We start from the raw sequence: 23,670 nt of genomic DNA, 5'->3' as shown, positions 1-23,670 counted from the left end.
AGAGAGAGAGAGAGAGAGAGAGAGAGAGAGAGAGAGAGAGAGAGAGAGGGAGGGAGGGAGGGGGAGGGAGGGAGAGAGAGAGAGAGAGAGGTACACACAGACAGCAAGAGAGAGACACAGAGAGAGACACACACACAGACACCAAGAGACAGCGGTACACACAGAGCAAGAGAGGGACAGAGAGAGAGAGAGAGAGACAGACACAGACAGCGGTACACACAGACAGCAAGAGAGAGACACACAGATAGAGAGAGAAAGGGACCAGAGAGAGAGCATTCCTACTTTTAATCCACACTGCAGTACTATTTATAGCAAATGGTTGTTCTTTGTGTATACGTCACCAGAAAGTAATAATTCCCTAAATGAGTATAAAGGCCCTCAGCCTGTAGGAAAAATAGCACCCTATTATACAGTATGTTTTCAAAGGATACAATGTATCCCCCAACCCATAGGAAAAATAGCACTGTATTATACAGTATCTTTTCAAAGGATACACTATATGCTGCAGGTCGCAAATCTTGAGAAAACGCAGGAATGGTGACTGCAAACGTTGACACCATAAAGTATATGTAGATACTCCATGTAATTATCTGAAACTTCTCGATGGGTAAGCTCCATCCATTTTGTCTACGCCATACATATTGGACGCCTGCCTTGGTTGGCTCAGAGTCCACCATTTCTCTTCTCACTAAAAAGATCCCGAGTTTACAGTTCAATCAAGCACACCGAATATAACTGATCTAAATACCCCTCTAATGATTGCCGTAGGGCAGGTACTCCTCTAATGATTATCTTATGTAAAGTTCTCCTCTAATGATTGCCGTGGGGCAGGTACTCCTCTAATGATTACCTTTTGTAAAGTTCCCCTCTAATGATTGCCGTAGGGCAGATACTCCTCTAATGGTTATCTTATGTAAAGTTCTCCTCTAATGATTGCCGTAGGGCAGGTACTCCTCTAATGATTACCTTTTGTAAAGTTCCCCTCTAATGATTACCTTATGTAAAGTTCCCCTCTAATGATTGCCGTAGGGCAGGTACTCCTCTAATGATTACCTTATGTAAAGTTCCCCTCTAATGATTGCCGTGGGGCAGGTACTCCACTAATGATTACCTTATGTAAAGTTCCCCTCTAATGATTGCCGTGGGGCAGGTACTCCTCTAATGATTACCTTATGTAAAGTTCTCCTCTAATGATTGCCGTAGGGCCGGTACTCCTCTAATGATTATCTTATGTAAAGTTCTCCTCTAATGATTGCCGTGGGGCCGGTACTCCTCTAATGATTACCGTATGTAAAGTTCCCCTCTAATGATTGCCATAGGGCAGGTACTCCTCTAATGATTACCTTTTGTAAAGTTCCCCTCTAATGATTGCCGTGGGGCCGGTACTCCTCTAATGATTGCCGTGGGGCCGGTACTCCTCTAATGATTACCTTATGTAAAGTTCTCCTCTAATGATTGCCGTGGGGCAGGTACTCCTCTAATGATTACCTTATGTAAAGTTCCCCTCTAATGATTGCCGTAGGGCAGATACTCCTCTAATGATTACCTTTTGTAAAGTTCCCCTCTAATGATTGCCATAGGGCAGGTACTCCTCTAATGATTACCTTTTGTAAAGTTCCCCTCTAATGATTGCCATAGGGCAGGTACTCCTCTAATGATTACCTTTTGTAAAGTTCTCCTCTAACGATTGCCGTGGGGCCGGTACTCCTCTAATGATTGCCGTGGGGCCGGTACTCCTCTAATGATTACCTTATGTAAAGTTCCCCTCTAATGATTGCCGTGGGGCCGGTACTCCTCTAATGATTGCCGTGGGGCCGGTACTCCTCTAATGATTACCTTTTGTAAAGTTCCCCTCTAATGATTGCCGTAGGGCAGATACTCCTCTAATGATTACCTTATGTAAAGTTCCCCTCTAATGATTGCCGTAGGGCAGATACTCCTCTAATGATTACCGTATGTAAAGTTCCCCTCTAATGATTGCCGTAGGGCAGATACTCCTCTAATGATTACCTTTTGTAAAGTTCCCCTCTAATGATTGCCGTAGGGCAGGTACTCCTCTAATGATTATTTTATGTAAAGTTCTCCTCTAACGATTGCCATGGGGCCGGTACTCCTCTAATGATTGCCGTGGGGCCGGTACTCCTCTAATGATTGCTGTGGTGCCGGTACTCCTCTAATGATTACCTTATGTAAAGTTCTCCTCTAATGATTCCCGTAGGGCCGGTACTCCTCTAATGATTGCCGTGGGGCCGGTACTCCTCTAATGATTACCTTATGTAAAGTACCCCTCTAATGATTGCCGTGGGGCCGGTACTCCTCTAATGATTACCTTATGTAAAGTACCCCTCTAATGATTGCCGTTGGGCAAGTACTCCTCTAATGATTACCTTATGTAAAGTACCCCTCTAATGATTACCTTATGTAAAGTTCCCCTCTAATGATTGCCGTAGGGCAGGTACTCCTCTAATGATTACCTTATGTAAAGTTCCCCTCTAATGATTACCGTAGGGCAGATACTCCTCTAATGATTACCTTATGTAAAGTTCCCCTCTAATGATTACCGTAGGGCAAGTACTCCACTAATGTTTACCTTATGTAAAGTATCCCTCTAATGATTACTATATGGTAAATACCCCTCTCATGATTACGTAGGGCCAAGTTCAAGTTATTTATTTAAATACCCGTCAGTGTTCCGTCTAATGATTACCATCTAGGGTAAGTATCCTTCTGATGATTACCTTCTAGGCTAAGTATCCTTCTAATGATTACCATAGGGTAATAATAACTATATATAGTTTATTGCATTAAGTATTACAACACACTTATAGCAAAGTATAAATACATCTCAATAAAAACAAAAATAGTAATAATAATTTTAAATAAATAATATAATAATAAAAAATAAATAATAAAAATTATTATCATAAGTACCCCTCTAATGATTACGCTAGGGTAAGTACTATTGGTCGAAATATTTTAGAGGCCAGCGAAAAGCAAAAATATTCATATTTTAGGGGTTTTTTTATCTAGCAGCAAGGTGAAATTAGATATTTACCTGCTAAAACCAACCGAAAAATCGCAAATCGAGATATTTGTATGTATGATTATCACATTTACTATATACCTTGTAATTCTGTTATATTTTATCATTTTATAATACTGTAGAATAGATCTCAGAGGTCCTACTTTTTCACACTATCCTAAACACTTCTCTCACCCTTCTTATTCACAGCATGCTATATTTCTTTCTTAACAGGGACTTGTTTCTTTTGGTATGCCATTTACAAAAATAATAATGGTAGGCCATATTCGCTTTGCTATTTCAACCCTGATTAACCCTGCAATGATTACCATAGGATAAGTATACCTCTCTTTCTTTCTTTTCAACTTATGTTCGTGCTTATATCCAATTAAGGTTCAAGCACGCTGTCCTGGGCACACACTACAGCTATCTGGGCTGTCTGTCCAGGACAGTGGGTTTCTTGTTAGTGCTTAGTGTGAGAGGAGAGGTGTAGTGGTCTTAATCATTAAAACTTGCTCTGGGTGGGAGCCGGCACCGGACTGGGAACCCTATACCTACCAGCCTTCTGTCCGATGGCTTAACCACGACACCAACGAGGCCGGTTATACATCTCTGATGACTACCGTATGGTTAGTACCCTTCTGTTGATTACTATAGAGTAAGAATACCTCTCTAATGATTACCTTAGGGTACGTAGCCCTCTAATGGGTTTTTTTCTTTCAAAAGGTCCTTTCTGCAGAAAATCTCGCACCTCTTCCTCTTCTTTATTTGCGTATAAAAAATCTACAATGTAGAAGCATATGAATATTAATTACTATTAATTATATGTATATGGATATGCAAATAGAGGTGACACTGTGTGTGTGTTTGTGTGTGTGTGTGTGTGTGCGTGTGCGTGCATGCGTATATATATATATATATATATATATATATATATATATATATATATATATATATATATATATAATAAAAACTAAATCCTAATTAGAACTTAAGATCTCCTCATTAGGCCCTACTGGTCAATGCAGATAAGCGTATGAGACGGGTGGGTGGGGGAGGGGGGGTGGGGTGGGATGGGGGGTGTAACTGCCCCAGGGCTGTAGCAAATCCTCAAATTAAGGCAAAACATATAAAGACATTTGAGCAAAAATCTGTTTACATGTATTTCCATAATTCTACCCATAGTATTAGTTGTAATCTATGTAAAAATGCGTAGTGATTCATTTGCAGCCCTATATAATATATAGCCGTTTCGCATAAATTGTTATGGTAATATATGAACAATGTTATAGCTCTGGGTACAGGAGCATACAGAGGGTATATCCATAAACCCCTGGTGATGCTTCTACAACGAATTTATCATGTCAACATGCTTAACTAAGCTTAGTAAGCAATAACAGCAAATTATTGTAAGGAGATGCAAAGTGATGCCATTGGAATACTGAAGTCATTCAAATTCAAAATTAGCTATATATTATTACAATAGTCCGATTTTACAGGTGGGGGTATAAGAGATTTGACTCCGCCCACGCTGGGTATACGGGTTTTGTCCAAGGCTAAATAACCAATGAAATTCGAGTATTTTTAAGACCCCTGTTGTTAGAATTTGTTTTCAATTATTATATTCGATCTGCAAAAGTTATGCTACATTTTTGTGCCTCTGTTGTAGTGAATAGTATTCATAATCCATTCATAACAGTTGTAAATAATTTTGAGTATATAAATTGTGTTAATTTAGAATCAATTCATTAAAAAAAATTATACTTTACAAACTATTCGCAAGTATGAATGTAATGCCTATCAGTATTGACATCAAGTGTGAGCGATGTGTGTAGAAAAAACGCGGACCGGACCAGAACGCTTGATAAATTGAATTTTTCCTGTAAAAAAAAAAAAAAAAAATTTAAGTGTTCGGCAACTGTGCATAATTAAGAAACATATTTTTTCATGTAGTTGCCTTAAAAATGGAAAATGACGAACCGCACATGCGCAGTACGATACCTTTTGCAAATGCATGCGCCTGAACGCAGTTAGAAACGTCGAACCCTTTCCTGTTTAAGGGAGGGTGTTTCACTTTTATTTATTTGAATGGATTTGTTTTACGTCCACATTGTTGATTTTTTACGTTACTTGATTGCAATTTATTTTGTTTCACGTATTGTAGCTGACAAATGTAGAATAATATTTCTGTAAATATTGTATTCGTGTTTTTGTCATTAGGTGAACGCAGTTTGGGACGTCGATGGTATATTTATCGGCTATAGATCTAGTGATAATATGAACGTCGGCCAATTTTATAGCATGCTGTTACACCATCCAACATCCCGTGAACATTTGCAATACTTTTAATCCATTTGAAATCTTTGAAAATGTTTTTAAGGTTTTTATTTATAATCAAATGGAGTCATTATAATTTCGAATAATGACATGATAGAGAGGGTTGCCCCAGTATTCGATCAATAGAAAAGCTTGAGGATACATTTCCCAAGAACCACAAATTTACTACTTTTGTCTTTTGGTGCCGTTTGTCAGGACTTACAGAATTATGTTTTCTTTTATTTCCAGTCTAATATCATTATCTGTAAATTTAGATGGGACCAAAGAGACTGTTTATCAGAAAGTATGTGTGCGTGTGTGAATGTGTATATAAGCATGTGTGTAAATCATGCATATGTTACAGTCGTTAAAATCAACACTTTTTGGATTTAGTTGTTTTTTATATGCTGCATTTACTATAAAATAAACTTCAAAGTTTAGTTTGATTAGTTAATTAGAAAGTGGTCGAATACTGGGTCAGCCGGTCGAATACTGCATACTGTTCCTTGCGTCACTCAAACCTACTCAAGTTGGCGTATACCGCATGAACAAAACTTGGGTCTATTCAATGAATAGCATTGCCAGTAAGTATTTACGAAGAAAAACAAATATTAACAAATGCCAATAAAATGAACATGTTATAATCCTTTCTTTCTTAAGTGGTCGAATACTGGGGTCGTTGCCTTAGTCATGTTTTCATTATATAAATGAAGTCCTTACAGTTTGGCGTTAATTTGTTATTGTTAATAATTATTGCTTACTAGTTAAACATGTCGGCAAGATACATTCGTTGTAGAAGCATCACGAGGGGTTTATGGATTTTTATACCCTCTGTATGCAGGTATAAAAATCCATAAACCCCTCGTGATGCTTCTACAACTTATATTATTCAGATTCGGGCATTTTCATTTAATTTGCGCAAAAAATGATTCTACTCCCCCAGGCCCGTACGCAGAAATTTATATGGGGGGTGCGTAATCGAGTTGCTAGAGGGGAAACTTTTTAAAATCTAGAATGCAGAAGATGCATTTTTCTGCATTCTGGGAAGTAAATTTGAAATGTTTCTTTGCCTCAAAATATGTCAAATGACTATTTTTATGTTTTTCACATCCACGGACGGAGCTCGGCAGACTATGGGGGTGCGTACGCACCCCCCTCCCCCCGCGTACGGGCCTGATCCCCCCATCATAAAACCAATTGGGAGCCCCTGTATGTCTATGTTAATGCGCGACACACTCGTGCACGAAGTATATATATATATATATATATATATATATATATATATATATATATATGTATATATGTATATATATATATATATGTATATATGTATATATATATATATGTATGTATGTATATATGTATGTATATATGTATGTATATATGTATGTATATGTATATATATATATATATATATATATATATATATATATATGTATATATATATATATATATGTATATATATATAGATAGATAGATATATATTATAAATGTTAAGTCGAGTCCTAATTATGACCTACTTAAGTCCAAATTACGAGACGAACCGATTAGGTGTGGGGCACACTGCCCTGATAAAATTAATCACGGCATTTCTAGCCTTTTGAGCACAATAACAAGGAAAGGTTGGTGGCCACACCATTGTTTCGCGGCACCTGAAAGTTGGCTCCTGGCAGAACTGAATACATGTATTCATATCACATTAATAATTTATTTTATTTTATTTATACTATTATTTATTTTCATTATTATTTTTTATTTATTATACTTTTTTTTTTTTGGGGGGGGGGTGTTTCTTGATGTCATTTTAGTAAATAAAACAATGAAGAACTGACTTTATAATTTTAATATGAATTTCGTAGTTAATAAACGAGGAATAATTAATTAATGTGCATCTGTCTATAGACGCAGATGTCGCCTCTAGGTAGTACTTTAAATTCATATTAAATATTCATAATTAATGGTTGTGTAACTAATCTAACAACAGTATTTAAAACTATACCGTACTTACCAAAAAAAAAGCAATATAAATTTTACATCTTCTAAATATATTTGATAAGATAAAAGATAAAAGATAAAAAGATAAAAACTTTATTGTATATAAACATTCCACATACGGAACTGGATGTAAAACATATGCATAAACAAGAAACAAACAAAATTACTAAATAAGGACTAATTATGGGCAATACATGTATAATCGTGAACAAATTTGCATACCGCACCAGCACAGGCTGGATTTTGGTTTTGCATAATATATATAAATATTTCATGCATACTCATACTTTTGATATGTAATTAAAATTGTTAAAAAGTCTCTGTTGGTCGATAACATCTTAAAAATTGCAGCAAACGCAGGATTGCCCAGTTAAAACTATATCGTACTTACCAAAGCTATAACAATATAAATTTTACGTCTTCTATCGATAATCGAAATACTTTTTGTGACGTCATTAGTTTGTTCTCTGGGTATGCTGCGTTCGGGTGTGCTCGTAATTACCGTTTCGACAATTTCCGACTTGAAACCGAAACGCTCGTGAGCTCGTGGTTCCTACTTGTAAAGTTCGGAAGATTTGTTGGATTTTTTTTGGATTTTTTTTTTTTTAATTTTAACGGTAACCGAGCGATCTTCACCTTTTGAACATCACATTAATAATTCAATTTATTTTATTAATACTATATTTATTTTTTTTTATTTTTTTTTGGAGGGTGTGTGTGTTTCTTGGTGTCATTTTAGTAAATAAAACCATGAAGAAGCGACTTTACAATTTTAATATGAATTTCATAGTTAATAAAGGAGGAGTGCGAGTGCGAATAATGTTTACATGCTCATATACTACTAGAGTTTCGAGCATGTCCGGGACAGAAACAAATTAAACGGACAATTTTGAAATTTACATCCAAAAATTAAATAGTGGGCCTTTAAAATTTGTATGCGTTATCTCTAATTAATATAATTAATAAAGAAAATTCTACTCATTAAATTTGATCGCTACATTAAATCGGGTGGTCAAAAAGAAATTAGATAAGATCGGTGGCCTGACTCGGGGGGGGGGGGGGGGGGGGGATAGAGTTGAAAATGGGCAGAATTTTGAAAATAGCAATTAGTAAAAAAAAGTTAATAGAATTTTAAAAAAAAGAAGGAAAACAAAAAAGTTACAAGCCAAAAATAAAAAGACTTGACTGCTCGGTCGAATATTTATATAATTTGGAGCATTTTGGAAGGACAGTCCAAAAATAAATAAGAGAAAGAAGAGAGGATCGGACTATTTAATAATATTAAAAAAGAAAGTAATTTCGACATAAACTTTTGAAGTATACCGTACTTAACAAAACTAAAGCAATATAATTTTTACGTCTTCTATCAATAATCGAAATACTTTTTGTGACGTCATTAGTTTGTTCTCTGGGTATGCTGCGTTCGGGTCAATCTAATTAAAATTAGCTCCACTATTACATGTGGATCTAAAGACAGCCAGTTGGAGCTCATGTCCACCAATCAAAACCTTACTTGCAGAATACTGCCAGTGATTTAAAAATAATTTGAAAACATTCCGAATTATCCTGAGGGTATACGACATGTTTCGTGTGAATTACGAATGCCTTAAAACATGTTTTATTTTATAAAATAAATAATTTGTAATGTAAAACTGAAGACTGATTTAGTTTTTTTTTAAATTTTATAAATAAATAAATAATTTTTAATGTAAAATTGAAGACTGATAACCCACCCCGTACGTATTGGTATGGTTCGCTGTACTGCGGCCACTAAAATAGACTCGCCCGATATTTTTAGAATTTGTATGCTCCCAAATAACGTTATAAAAGGCGAAGTGTGATTGGTCAATATTTAAATTATTATCATTCCAATTTTGTTTAAGATGAGGTCAGACGTGAGTCCGTGCTCTCTTGAGTTACCCCCCCACCTGGGGGGACTGATAGCAACTTATGGGATGTTGTTGGAGTACCGCGTCGCGTACACCGGGTCACGGGCAACCGTGACTTTGGTGTACGGCGACCCGGTCCCAACCAAGACTAGGAGGACGAGGAAGAAGAGGAGAAACCCGCCAGGAACGGTTCGGGGGGGGCCAACCCCGGTGGCTAAACCACCGGCAGCGGCTCCTTCCGCTTCGCCGCCGCCTGCTGTTTCCACCGGATTGAAGGAAGGGAAGCCAGTTTCGACCGGCCCAGCTCCCGCTCCGGAAGCGGTCCGAGACGAGGCTAGTACGACTAAGACTCCGGCTCGTTCCAGCACTTCACCTCTCCACACTATGGATAGCATTGATGTGTCGCCGATTTTACCGGTTTCACCAATGGCTACCCCGGACCGACAAGGAGCTGTTGGGAAGCGCAAGGCGGAGGTGGCGACCCCTATACTAACATTCCGAACACCACCGAAACAACCACCGCCACCACCAGAAGGTGCAGAGTCCGGCGAATCCAAGGACTCCTGGACTCTGCACGGAAAACTGGACCGCCGTTTCTCCAAGTGCGCTGTCGTCGACGTCCTGGACACCAAGCACCTCTTAGCAGCGCCCCGATGCCGGAACTTTGAGGATATACCCAACACAGACGGCGAATACGAGATGCACCCGGTGACCTTTAAGGATGGGAGATCGGCTGTGAGTATTACTCATCACCTGGACAACCGCTACAGCCAGGCTCTACTGTTTGCCGAGATGGACAACATATCGATTCATCGCCTGATGAAGAAGGTGTTCCGCAAACAGTATCCTGTGATCACTAGACTGCTAGCGAAGCCGGATATTCACCAGCTGATCCCCCATCTGGACACCAGGGTGTGGCTCTCCTCCCCCTAGTCAACCTTTACCTCCGTGAGTACCAACCTCTTTTTGGGCTAGTTAGACTTTAAATGTTTTGGAACGCAGTTCAAAATTCTTATGTTTATTTTTTTATAAATAGTCTAACGCATTTTATTTTGGCGCCCGTTCAATTGCTCAAAATCACCTTAAAACTTTTCGGCGAGCAGTCTTAACCATTTTTGGCTAAAATTTTAGAGTCCAGACATGTATCGGTATGCAGTACTCTTTGTAGACTTAGGTAAAAAACAGGCTTCACCGAGGAATCGAAATTCAGCCAATCAGAACACGGCTCCCACTCGGTGTTACTTCTTGTTTATGAAGTGTCTGCTAGTCGGTCCGCGCTTACTAAATGGCTTTTTTCCAAATTCCGCCCACTTCAAACTTACCCCCCACCCCCCCTGCTCCGGAGTCAGTCACTGGCGAAGTCAGAGGCTAATTCCGTAGTGGGCGTGCCTGAACCTTCGTGGATAGGGGCACGTAAATATAGTTACCCATACCATACCCATAAATTATTATTTACAGACGAAATGTTACCTGGACATTGGGGACTACGCAGTGTTGTTAGTTTTAAATCACTGGCAGGATTCTGCAAGTAAGGTTTTGATTGGTGGACATGAGCTCCAACTGGCTGTCTTTAGATCCACATGTAGGCCTAATAGTGGAGCTAATTTTAATTAGATTGCGTTCGGGTGTGCTCGTAATTACCGTTTTGACAATTTCCGACTTAAAAATAGCGCCCGAAACGCTCGTGAGCTCGTGTTTCCTACTTCTAAACTTCGGAGAATTTGTTGGATTTTTTTTTTTTTTTTTTTTTACGGTAACCGAGCGACCTTCACCTTTTGAATTTAGAAGAAAATTGACAACAAAATCTTTCTCTGAATTTCATTTCGAAGATAAGAAATAAAGCATATTATACACCTTTTTAAAAGTTGCAAAGAGAACAGTAGCGTACTGTGTTGTCCGGTGTTTTGGCGCACCTAAGGCCCAAAACACGCCGAAACTGTAACCGGGTCTGTATAAACTTTGTTTTGTTTAATGTCACCACTAGAGCACATTCATCGGCTATTAGAAGTCAAACATTTGGTAATTCTGACACGTAGTCATCAGAGGAAACCCACAACATATTTTCTAATGTAGCATGGGATCTTTTATATGCACTTTCTCACATACAGGGAAGCACACATCGCTCATTTGTGGTGCGTAAGTTGGAAGGAGAAAAAAAAAAAAAATCCGTTGAATGGATCCACCGAGGTTGTTCGATCCTGGGACGCAAGCACCTCAAGCGAGCACTCAACCGACTGCGCTAAACCCCACTCGACTGGGTCTGGGTCTGACAAGTATGGCAAAGACGTCTGGTGTATTTTGATGTCTGGGTCGGTAGTTGTAACATATTATATTAATGAGTTCATATCTTTAGATAAATTTACTTCTATAAACACCCGAAGTAAGTATGAGAAGCTGACATTGATTAATAAATATCTTTCGAATTATGCATACTTAACCCCAGTGATGGGAATCGTTTGGGATTTCAATATCGATCATCGGTTATACTCGGTTGGCACCAACCGATAAATTTTCGATTACACAATCGGTTAGAATTCCATGACCATAAGAAGGCTTTGAATTATAAGGACCGTGTACCTAATGTCGTATGCGCCCTGCAAATGGCTAACTGTACCTTTATTAACTATTTAATATAATTTTTCTTTATGTACACATGCAAACAAACCCAAAAACCACTGTATATTTACAGCGGCAGTATCCGGAATATTTTTTATTACTTAAGCATATAGAACAAAAAATCCAATAACGTTTGGTGCACATATGACGCCGCACTCCGCATTGGTTTCACTACGCTGGCTTATCCAGGTCAAAAACAAAGCCAGTATTTCGGAAGTGGGACACTTTTGACGGGCTCCTACCGATCTCGGTTTTCATTGGCTTATCACAAGTGTAGATCACGTGAGATTTCGCAGTTTTTGAACAAATTTAACCGTCTTGATTGAGGGGTCATCTCGTATCTCCAAAACATATTTATATCCATAGAGGTATGGTACAACGCCTTTCCAGGAGTCAGTGGGTGGGGATTTGCCTTGACATTTTGACAGTGGCCAGCTGTTGGCATACGCGTTACATGTAAGGGGGTGTTACTAATTACGTAACGCTTTAGGAGTAGAGGAAGAGGGTACTGTGTTCGATTTACGTAACATTTTTCAAGACTATATGTTATTTTTATGCATTACTTTGGAAATGCGCGGTCAGCCTAGGATCGATCCCCATCGGCGGGTATATAAAAGACCATGGTATGTGATATCCTGTCTGTTGGATGGTACATATAAACGATCCCTTGCTAAAAAAAAAATGTAGCGGGTTTCCAAGGCGCGTGTGCAGGGATTTCAGCGGGGTTGGGGTTGGGGTTATAGACTGTGTTGTGCGAAGTTTATATGGGGCCATGGTCCCCCAGAAAATACATTTCAATTTTTTTTAAGCTTGGGCAAGTAAGGGTTTCGACCTCCATTACCCTCCCCCTGCACATGCACCCGATTCCTTTAAGATTATATGTCAAAATTACCTTTCCCAGTCTGTAGCTCCACGTGGTAAGACGTGTTTGTTTGGCTTGTGCACACTGCACGTGCTTTTGTGTGCTCGACTTGGGGGTCCTTCATTTCATTGGTCAGCGAAATGATGTTTTCTACTGGGATGTATGCGGCCATTGGAACTGATTGAACGCTGGAACGCTTCTCGTTTCGACAGCCTGCACCACCAGGTTGGATTATTTTTTAGCGAGATTCCTTGCCTCCACGTCATTTCTCCGTCTGACTGTCGACTGGGGTTTTTTTCGTGACTCGTATGACGGCTATTCTGTAGAACGCCACGGTTGTTCGCGTTTAGTCTCTACATGTCCGAGCCTGTCCTAGCAGCACAGGAAGATTGACCGCCCCACTCTAAGAAGAAATAAGAAGCGGGGTCGGCCCCTACTACTCTTTTTCTAGACTTTATCTTGCTTTATAGTGATACCATCTCGTATCCTCCAGAGTCGGGCCCGTCCGTACCACTATACCAAACCATGACGACTGGACTAGACCCTAGTCAGATACTCTCTCTCGTTCAGACGGATCCGGCTTCTCAAGATCTGTATTTCAGTACAGCACTACACCTTCAACGTCTATCGACTGTCATCTAGGGGTTTTCTTGACGGGATGCAACCCATCTCGTCCCTTTAAGCTGTGCACCCAAACGGCCTTAACGAGGCCACTTGCGTGGACATATAGATCGGACTTGAAACTTTTCGATCTGCGTTCAAAATTTTATGTCGAAATTACTTCTTTTTTTAAATATTAAATAGTCCGATCCTCTTTTCTTTCTCTTGTTTAATTTTGGACTGTCCTTCTAAAATGCTCCAAATAATATAAATATTCGGCCGAGCAATCAATTCGTTTTATTTTTGGCTTGTAACCTTTTTAATTTTTTTTATTTATTCTATAAACTTTTTTTACTAATTGCTATTTTCAAAATTCTGCCCATTCCATCATCATCATCATCATAAAAATTACCATGTTAGACATCCAACAGCAGATGGAAGGAAGGATAGGATATGTTTTATTTAACGACGCACACAACACATTTTATTTACGGTTGTATGGCGTCGGATGATTATTAAATCAATATGCTCTAACTTTGATGTCGTTAAACACACACACACACACACACACACACACACACACACACACACACACACACACACACACACACACACACACACCCTAACTACCTTTTCCAAACGAAAGAATATTTATTTGAATTTGTCGATTTTAACACGTAAAATTAAGAAGTGAAAACGTTCATTGTCTACTTTAGTATATTTTATTTAAAAATATATATACATGATTAATGTGTTACTAGTATACAAACTAAACTTTGAAAGTTCTACTAACACTTTATAAAATATTAATTCTGAAATAGGAAGGTACGATTGTCAATAATACGTTGTCAAGATCAAACCGGTTTTAACGAAAGATTAGTACCGTATCTTCAACCGAACGTTCTTCGTACAGCGCAAGATTTCTCTTTTAATTTTTTGAGACGAACCCTACAATTTGAAATCGGCAAACGCACGTGTTAACTGAAACTGTGCTTTGCCGAGCTATGGCGGCACAGGCGACGAATCGAGCGTATACTTTTGACGATCTCCGTTGATAGCGAACACACACGAGTTTTTTAAAAGTGCATTTGAGCTTTGTATTTCATATTTGTACATGATGTTATAATATGGTAACCAGAGACTGTAACTTTACATCAATTTTATCAGCTAAACTGGATGAACAGTTAGTTAACATTTCCCCCACACAATCGATTATGGATTTTCATAATTGATCATCACATCGTAATAGCCAATCCGATCAATTTTCAATTATAATCGATCATATTTTGTCTAGCTTGGTATTAACACAGTGTAGTTTTTTTTCTTATGACTGATCATAAATGATTTAACAGAAGTTTCAAGTTGGTAATGTAGGGTTTTGTATTTTACTTTCGAACATTAAACATGATTAACAAGTTAACAACATGGTGATATAGATAAAATATATATGTCTAAGCCCTTAGGTGAACGATAGAGTTGACATTGTGACTGAGACATCAAGGGTCTCCCCTTGGGTCCCACCTTCCCGGTCTATCTCTGGGTCTCTATACTTTCATGTATGGAAGGGTAAGTACATACCTCTCTCTTTCTTTTTAACTTATTTTCGTGATTATATCAAATTAAGGTTCAAGCACGTTGTCCTGGGCACACGCTACATCTATCTCGTCTGTCTGTCTGTCTAGGATAGTGGGTTACTTGTTAGTGGTTATTGAGAGAGAAGCGGGTGTAGTGGTCTTACACCTACCAATTGAATCGTTAAAACTCGCTCTGGGTGGGAGCCGGTACCGGACTGCGAATCCTATACCTACCAGCCTTATGTCCGAAGGCTTAACCACACCAACGAGGCCGGTTATACCTCTCTGATGACTATCGTATGGTAAGTACCCCTCTGATCATTAGTATGTCCTAAGTATGACTTAAAACATCTCCTAATTAGGAATTCGTATGTCCTGGTGGGGAAAGAGTTAAGATTTAACAATCGGTTCGATATTTAAAACATGTTTAGGAATTAAATATCTCATTTGATAAAAGAAAGGACAATATTCTGGTTGAGCTAAATATATGTGATGCTATGCTTTGTGAACTTGGAGAAGCAAATTAACTGCATCCATCGATGAAAATTCCTTAATTGGTTCACAATCAAGATGTCTGGGGCTGAATGGGTTCTACTAGCCTTGAACGCGTGGAGATCACTAACTTCTAGCATTCTGATTCTGTTTCTGACGTCACTACTGTGTCAAGGTAGGACGCATGGCGAAATAAGTTTAAATGTTTCTAAATCGTCTTCAGGGTCCACATATTGAAAACAACCCATTTCGGCTTCAGGGCAAATAATTTCAACCTGGCTCATTCTCAGCTCAAAGAAGATTCGTTCTGCCTACTCCACGGTCATTACTGGTCCATGCGGATAAGCGTATGAGACGGGGGTGGGGAAGGGGGTAACTGCCTCAAATTAAGGCAAAAAATATATAGATATTCGAGCAAAATTATCTTGTTTAAAATCTTTTTACATGTATTTCCATAATTCTACCCATAGTAGTAGTTGTGATTAATTTGTAACCCTATATATATATCCGTTTGGCATAAATTGTTATGGTAATATAGGAACAATATAAGTTATAGAAGCTCTGGGTACAGGAGCATACAGAGGGTATAACAATCCATAAACCCCTGGTGATGCTTCTACAACGAATTTATCATGTCAACATGTTTAACTAGTAAGCAATAATAGCAAATTATTGTAAGGAGATGCAAAGTGTCCCCCCCCCCCCCCCCCCACACACACACACACACTTTCAGATATTTTGCTTTATATTTGCTTTAAAAGTGTAATATCTCACTACACAGATCACTTCCGAGTGAGAGTTCATTGATCACGGTCCACTATAGTTCCTAATTGTGACACAAGTTATGGTTCACATATTCACTTCTAGGAAATTGTGATTTAATGGTTAGCCTTCTGGCTGTATTTTGCCCATGCTAATTTGTAATATTGCGCATTGACCTTTTGGTACACGTATAGCGCAAGAGACAGCCGGAGTGAATCGGTTAATGAACCACCTGTTCGGACCGGTACTACAGCCAGATGCGGTCCTATAGCATAAAACTGAGACGGAAATGTTCTCAATTTTGGAGTGAAAATAAATGCTTATATAATATATGTTCGCAATGGTGTATGTTGTTAGCGCCAGTGAGAACCCGTTCTATTGGCAATCTTCATTTGAACTTGGGCAATTTAACACGGGTTTCAATGGCAGATGTCATCTGTGTAGTGAGACCTAAATATAAAAGTGTGCCCCCCCCCCCCTTTTTGGCACCTTCCTACGCCACTGTACAACTTATATTATCTCGCCTTCATGTAAAATACTCGAATTTCATTGGTTATTTAGCCTTGGACAAAACCATTATATACCCGCGTGGGCGGAGTCAAATTTCTTATACCCCACCTGTAATTCGTCTGTTAGCAACGTAAATGAAACAGTTTTTATTTTAATGTGGCAAAGCATTATAATATAGCTAATTTAAATCTGAATGACGTCAGTATTCCAATGACAACACTTTACATCTCCTTGCAATAACCATAACTGGGTACATGACGTTTCCGTTTTGAGAATGCTGAAAAAATTCCGATGCAAAATTCCTATTGAATTTTGGTTTGTTTGAACATTACTAATGCACCTGAATGTGTGATTAAAAATTGTACCTTATACGAAATATGGATTTCAAGTGAAATTACGGTAAGATGTGCTGTATTTATTGTGTACTAAGCCAAAACAAGGGTGCGAAAAGTGACTGTCGTTTCCGGGTAGTCATGTTTTCATTATATAAATGACGGTTAGTAATCCTTACAGCTTGGCGTTAATTTGTTATTGTTAATAATTATTGCTCGCTGATTAAACATGTCGGCAAGATAAATTCGTTGTAGAAGCATCACGAGGAGTTTATGAATGTGTATACCCTCTATTCTTTTGTACCAGTCGCCTTCGGCTCGGGGTAAAAGAGCATACAGGTATCAAAACCCATAAACCCTCGTGATGCTTCTACAACTTACATTATTCAGATTCGGGCATAGCGCAAAAATCATTCTACTGCCCCCTCCCCCCCTCCTAAAATCATAATAAGTTTATTTTATATTAATTTTAATTTCTTTTACGATCCCTCTCTAAACCTGCCCCAAAGTTCCCTTGACATTCCGCCTCATGTCATTGTCCCCCCCCCCCCCCCCCCAATGGATTTTCGTGATCCGTCACTGCCCTCGTGCACAAAATATATATATCAATGTTAAGTCAAGTCCTAAATATGACATACTAAAGTCCAAATTAGGAGACGAACCTATTAGGTGTGGGGGAACGCTGCCCTGATAAAATGTTGAATTTCAGATGTTTCACGGCATTTCTAGCCTTCTGAGGGGCGGGAAGTAGCCCAGTGGTACAGCACTCGCTCGATGCGCGGTCGGTGTGGGATCGATCCCCGTCGGTGGGCCCATTGAGCTATTTCTTGTTCCAGCCAGTGCACCACGACTGGTATATCAAAGACCGTGGTATGTGCTACCCTATCTGTGGGATGGTGCATATAAAAGATCCCTTGCTGCTTATCGAAAAGAATAGCCCATGAAGTGGCGACAGCGGGTTTCCTCTCTCAATATACGTATAGTCCTTAACCATATGTCCGACGCCATATAACCGTAAATAAAATGTGTTGAGTGCGTCGTTAAATAAAACATTTCCTTCCTTCTAGCCTTCTGAGCACAATAACAAGGAAACGTTGGTGGCCACACCCTTGTTTCGCGGCCCTTGAAAGTTGGCTCCTGACAGAACTGAATGCATGTATTCATATCCCATTAATAATTGGGGGGAGGGGGGGGGTGTCTTGGTGTCATTTTAGTAAATAAAACAATGAAGAACCGACTTTACAATTTTAATATGAATTTCATAGTTAATAAACGAGGAATGATTAATTAATATGCATCGGTCTATAGACGCAGATGTCGCCTCTAGGTAGCACTTTAAATTTATATTAAATATTCATAATTAATTGTTGTGTAACTAATCTAACAACAGTATTTAAAGGGACATTCCTGAGTTTGCTGCATTGTAAGATGTTTCTGACTCATAAAAAATGTTCTTCGAATAAATTTACATATTAAATATATTTTCTTGTTTACAATATCAGTGTCTATATATTCAATGTGTTTCTGGTTGTTTTAATATTTGTTAGCGGCCCAAACTGGATTTTGTCTTCAAATAATTTCGTACATACGAAAAAAAACAAAAAAACATTTAGGAAATAAAATGAAATATAACCTATTGTCCGAACCAAATTGTTAACAACTACGAAAAATTACTCACCTACCTTTAATTGCCGTTAGATTTCCTCCAAAGTTTGTCCAGACACAAATCTTGAAAAAACCATTACAATGACACAGATTCCACATACCAGATGCTAACCATGTCATCTATATCGACTTCGCTGAGAGCGCATTGGGAAAAAAGCATGTAATTTTGTATCAGCTGCCATTTTGACTTTTTATGGAATATTCTTCAAGAGGGGTGAAAGGATAGGACTTAATCTAACAACGTCATAACATGTTATGATATAAAAGCAAACGTGATAACGTCATATTATTATTATTATTATTATTATTATTTTAATGATACCACTAGAGATCATCGATTTCATATTAATTGTGTCACATACTTTGGAGGCTTTCACCCCTCTTGAAGAGTATTCCATAAACAAGCAACATGGCAGACGGCAGAAAACTGCATGTATTTTTCCCTATGCAATCTCAGCAAAGACAATATCGGCGACATCGTTGCAGTCTCGTGTGTGGAATATGTATATTTGTAGTGGGTTTTTTGCGATTTGTGTCTGGACAAACTTTGGAGGAAATCTAACGGCAATTAAAGGTAGGAGAGTAATTTTTTGTAGTTGTTAACAATTTGGTTCGGACAATAGTATAAATACTAGAACGATCAGAGACATGTTCAATATAGGCTACAGTCACTAATATTTTATGGAGAAAAATATATTTGATATGTAATTAAAATCGTTAAAAAGTCTCTGTTGGTCGATATTTTCTTAAAAATTGCAGCAAACTCAGGATTGTCCAGTTAAAACTATACCGTACTTACCAAAGCTATAACAATATAAATTTTACGTCTTCTATCGATAATCGAAATACTTTTTGTGACGTCATTAGTTTGTTCTCTGAGTATGCTGCGTTCGGGTGTGCTCGTAATTACCGTTTCTACAATTTCCGACTTGAAAATAGCGCCCGAGAATTTGTTGGATTTTGTTTGGGTTTTGGGGTTTTTTTTAACGGTAACCGAGCGATCTTCATCTTTTGAATTTAGAAGAAAATTGACAACAAAATGTTTCTCTGAATTTCATTTCGAAGATAAGAAATAAAGCATATTATACACCGTACTGTGTTGTCTGGTGTTTTGGCGCACCTAAGGCCCAAAACACGCCGAAACTGTGACTGGGTCTGTATAAAGGTTTTTTTGTTTAACGACACCACTAGAGCACATTGATTTATTAATCATCGGCTACTAGAAGTCAAACATTTGGTAATTCTGACACGTAGTCATCAGAGGAAACCCGCTACATGTCAGAATTACTAAATGTTTAACATCCATAGCCGATGATCTTTAATCAATGTGCTCTAGCTGTGTGTTGTTCAACAAAACAAAATTTAAACTGTAAAAGTAATATAGGATGCACATGAATCCTCTTCCATGGTCTTTAATGATTACCCAAATTTCAGGAGTAAAGATTGATGTTGAATCGGGCAATCTCATTAAAATTATTGTGTCTGATGGATCTACTCTAGCCACAGCATTCCCATCTCGTGATCCGTCTGTGTAAACAGGAATGTAATCGCGGTACCCGTCTTGGATTTCCTTTAAATGTTGTGAAAGAAGAAGCGTGCACACACACACGTTCTGCGGTAAAAGCTTGCTTATTAAAAATATAAGGTATTTGTTTGGGATTTTTTTTTTTTCTCGGAATAAATATAATATTTTTTAACTGCACAAAGCTCTCTTGTGTTTATCAATATGTTGATGTTGATGGTTGGTGGTTGGTTTGGGGGTATCTTGTTGTAAAAATTGTTTCTTTGTATCAAAGTAAAGTTTGTTTTATTTAACGACGCCACTTGAGCACATTGATATTTTTTTATCTTATCATCGGCTATTGGCATATGGTCATTCTGACACTGTTTTGTTTTAGAGAAAACCCGCTGTCGCCACATAGGCAACTCTTTTACGACAGGCAGCAAGGGATCTTTTATTTGCGCTTCCCACAGGCAGAATAGCACAAACCATGGCCTTTGTTGAACCAGTTATGGATCACTGGTCGGTGCAAGTGGTTTGCACCTACCCACTGATCCTTGCGGAGCACTCACTCAGGGTTTGGAGTCGTTATCTGGATTAAAAATCCCATGCCTCGACTGGGATCCGAACCCAGTACCTACCAGCCTGTAGACCGATGGCCTAACCACGATGCCACCGAGGCCGGTCTTTTTGTATCAAGACAAGACACAGAGAGAGAGAGAGAGAGAGAGAGAGAGAGAGAGAGAGAGAGAGAGAGAGAGAGAGAGAGAGAGAGAGAGAGCGTGCGCGTGTGTGTATGCCTACAACGTTTTTGATAAGCAAGCGCTTGCCACAGTATGTATATTATTTATGGTCTCCGCACAGACGCCACGGCACTTGAAATCTTAATACATATAGCGGAATGTTGTGAAGCTCCTAATCTTTACAAGACAACATTAGTTTGTTTAATGCTTAGTAATCTTGACTGAAACGAGTGCACGTGGCACCGTTTTATCCCAACAGTTGATAAAACGTATCAGTTTTCAGTTTGCTTACATCATCTAGTATATATAGTTCTAAGTAGTCGTGCCAATATGCCTATAACAGTGTGATAGCAAGTTCACAAACATAGTTAAAACATTTCTACATTAGTTGCCGACAGACTGGTGTCATTCAAAATGTATATATATATAGAATACAGCATGACGTAACACGGGGCCTGTTAGATAACATTTATTTTAAAGGGACATTCCTGAGTTTGCTGCATTGTAAGATGTTTCCGGCTAATAACATATTTCTGCGATTAAACTTGCATATTAAATATATTTTCTTGTTTAGAATATCAGTGTCTGTATATTCAATGTGCTTCTGGTCATCTCAGTATTTGTAAGAAGCCCAAACTGGATTTTGTCTTCAAATAATTTCGTACGTACGAAAAAATTATTTCTAGTTAATAAAATGAAATTTAACCTAGTACAAATATTAGAACGATCAGAAACACCTTTAATATACAGCCACTAATATTTTATGCAGAAAAATATATTTGATATGTAATTACAATCGTTAAAAAGTCTCTGTTAGTCGATAACGCCTTAAAAATTGCAGCAAACTCGGGAATATCCCTTTAAGAATTGTTTCAAAGTGAATCCAGCGAAAGCAAGCTAGATGCGTTTGTTTTAAAACAAGTCTTGAAGGGACATTCCTGAGTTTGCTGCAAGTTTAAAGACGTTATCAACTAACGGAGACTTTTTAACGATCGTAATTACATATCAAATATATTTTTATGCATAAAATATTAGTGGCTGTATATTAAATGTGTTTCTGATCGTTCTAATAGTTATACTAGGTTAAATTTCATTTTATTTCTTAATATATTTTTGGGGCTTTTTACAAATATTAAGACGACCAGAAACACATTGAATATACAGGCACTGATATTCTAAACAAGAAAAATTATTTAATATGTAACTTTAATCGTAAAAATATTTTATTAGTCGGAAACATCTTACAATGCAGCAAACTCAGGAATGTCCCTTTAAGTTATTTGGTATTTAACGGAAATGAGTCTTTAGAAACCATGTCCAATTAATATGTATTTAAGACGTTAGTTTTCGTGCAGTTAATTTACATCATAGATAGCAACAATGGCGTAGGCGGAAGGGGGTCACGGAGGCCAACCCCCATCAAACTTCTTTTTTTTGTAAACTGTATTAAATTTTATAAAAGCATACATACATACATATATACATACACAGTGTGGATCCCCCCCCCCCCCCCCCCCCTCCCCCATAAGATCATGTCTTCGCCAGTGAATAGTAATCGGTTTCAGTAGTGTTATTTTCTTTGGAAAGGTTTGTGTTTAACATATTATGTAGGTTATCGTTGAGTGGGTGTTTATAAAATGCACTGGAGACAGTAAATGAACAAAACAAAAGTGTAAATAAAACTAAACACCACAGCCATGCAACTTTATACACATTATTTAATTAAATAAAAAGTAGTATATGTTCTGTCACAGAACAAATAAGTTGTATTATATTATGCAAGCTAAATGCGTGACTTTGTATGTTATAAAATACATATAGCACACTGCTAACCAGTCATTTGCTTATTTTGTAAGCTTTTGGGGGGTTTTGATGTGGGGGTTTTTGATGTGTTTTGTTTTGGGGGTTTTTTCTTTTGCTTTTGCTTTTGTTTCTTTTTCTTCAACCAGTGCCTCACTTGTGGTTATTAACCAGACTTGAATAACAAGATGGCAATTTGTCCAAGATAAAAGTAGATAAAGTTTTTTGTTTCATGGGTGACATAGCTGCCAAAATTTCGTCCCACAATGCAGTGCCAAGTCGGTGAATATTTCTTGTCAAACTCTTTTTTGATGTAAGCGGCAATATCCTTTTCGATGTTGTATTTTTCCAGAGCAGTCGTGGCAAGTTCCACGGAATCTTGTTGCATCTCATCGGCCATATCTGCGTTCTTGATCACCGGCTTCCGGTCCGCCATACTGTTGATAACAAAGAGAGAAAAAGCTACACAGTAATAAGGAAGGAAGGATACTCCACACATTTTATTTACGGTTACATGGCGTCGGACATATGGTTAAGGACCACACAGATATTGAGAGAGGAAACCCGTTGTCGCCACTTCATGAGCTACTCTTTTCAATTAGTAGCAAGGGATCATTTACATGCACTATCCCACAGACAGGATAGTACATACCACGGTCCTTTGTTACACCAGTTGTGGAGCACTGGCTGAGACGAGAAATAGCTCAATGGGCCCATCGACGGGAATCAATCCTGGAGCGCTGTACCAATGAGCAACGTCCTGCCCCACACATTAATAAAAATGACATGTAACATATTGTGTACCCGTCCGATTTAATTGCATGTAATAATAACAAATAAATAAAAAATAAACTTCGGTGGAATTCCCTGATTTATTCTAATTGTGCTTTTGTTTTCTTACGTTATTTTGACATTAGCTAGGCCTCTTACACTAATTCCATTCAACATGAACACCGATTATGAAAAAAGAGGGTTTTTTGTTGTTGTTTGA

The 23,670-nt window shown here is 38.2% G+C and overlaps 1 protein-coding gene across 1 annotated transcript in view; it reads right to left on the bottom strand.

Moving 5' to 3' along the window:
- LOC121368747 overlaps positions 1-8,110 on the bottom strand; it is a 36,186-nt gene extending 28,076 nt beyond the window's left edge. The window contains exons 1-3 of the mRNA XM_041493495.1: positions 7,725-8,110; positions 3,706-3,805; positions 495-688 (exon numbers count right to left, since the gene is read on the bottom strand). The gene's annotated coding sequence lies outside the window, so the exon portion shown is untranslated. The remainder of the gene's footprint in view (positions 1-494; positions 689-3,705; positions 3,806-7,724) is intronic.
- Positions 8,111-23,670: the final 15,560 nt, after the last annotated feature.

This window comes from Gigantopelta aegis, chromosome 3 (genome assembly GCF_016097555.1).
Source record: "Gigantopelta aegis isolate Gae_Host chromosome 3, Gae_host_genome, whole genome shotgun sequence".
In the NCBI taxonomy this organism is placed as follows: domain Eukaryota; kingdom Metazoa; phylum Mollusca; class Gastropoda; order Neomphalida; family Peltospiridae; genus Gigantopelta; species Gigantopelta aegis.
This window is presented reverse-complemented; position numbering and strand designations above follow the sequence as displayed.